Below are 1,150 nucleotides of genomic sequence, written 5' to 3'. Positions count from 1 at the left end.
AGCAACATTATTCACATTAGCTAAAAGGTGGAAACAACCCGGGTGTCCATGGACAGATAAACAGATAAACAAAATGTGGTATATACAGACGATGAAATATTATTCAGCCAGGCCGGCCCGGTGGTGCACTGGAGAGTGTGCTGCTTGGGAGCACGGCGGTGCGCCCGCCGAGGGTTCGGATCCCATGTGGAGACCGGTTCCCGCTCACTGACTGAGCGCAGGACGGGCGCAACAAGGAGGGTTGCGATCCCGTTACCGGTCCCCGGTACGGGCGCGACACCGATGGTTGCGATCCCGTTACGTCAGTAAAAAAAAAAAAGACAAAAAGGAAAAAAAAAAAAAAAAAAAGAAATATTATTCAGCCATAAGAAAGAACAAAGTTCTGATACATGCTACAATACAGATGCACCTTGAAATCATTACACTAAGTGAAATAAGCCAGACACAAAAAGTAAATATTGTATGATTTCACTTACATGAAATATTTAGAATGGGCAAATTCATAGGGGCAAAAGTGTGCATTATGTCCTGTTTCAAGAATTTTCAACTTTTAGGCATTAGGTTTACTAAACACCACATCTGCCTATTTACTCAAATTATTTCCTTTGCTTACAGCTTTTTGTGGTACCCAATTTTCCTGATAGCTTATATACATTATTACCTGAATTTCATTAAAACCACAAGCAGTCACTTAAATGTCAAAATTATTTTTTTCTTTACAGTAATTTTAATTTAGATTTGCTTGTGTTTTGTCCTTGCTTATGTTTTGAGAGGTCCAGTTACCTGCCAAAGCCTGAAAGTACAGAATATTTATTCTTATCAATGTCTTTTCTACACCAGCATTCAGAATTACTAGTTGTCATTTCCCTGGTGACAGTTTTATTTACATCTTTTCTAACCTCTTGGTCAGAAGTTATTACCTTGGTGTAGTATATTAGGATAACTTCCTCTATGAATGAGACTACCCTTTATTTTTCCTTTTCATCCCACCCTAGTACAGTGAGGTCTGAAAAAATACTCTTGCCCAGGCGCACAGTTTTCTCAGTACCTGGTTACCATTTCTACTATCTAGTAATCATTCTTTTGCTTAAAGTACAAATTCCAGAGTATATTGAGATTAACATTCCCTGGTTGTACTTTGTCAATAGTT

At 38.5% G+C, this 1,150-nt stretch overlaps 1 pseudogene; it reads left to right on the top strand.

The window, feature by feature from the left end:
* The first annotated feature begins 523 nt into the window (after positions 1–523).
* LOC103583936 lies at positions 524–1,147 on the top strand (annotated as a pseudogene).
* Positions 1,148–1,150: the final 3 nt, after the last annotated feature.

Source organism: Galeopterus variegatus, unplaced genomic scaffold (assembly GCF_000696425.1).
Source record: "Galeopterus variegatus unplaced genomic scaffold, G_variegatus-3.0.2 Scaffold30929, whole genome shotgun sequence".
Classification (NCBI taxonomy): Eukaryota; Metazoa; Chordata; class Mammalia; order Dermoptera; family Cynocephalidae; genus Galeopterus; species Galeopterus variegatus.
The sequence above is the reverse complement of the archived record's forward strand: the minus strand, read 5'-3'. Positions and strand labels throughout refer to the sequence as shown.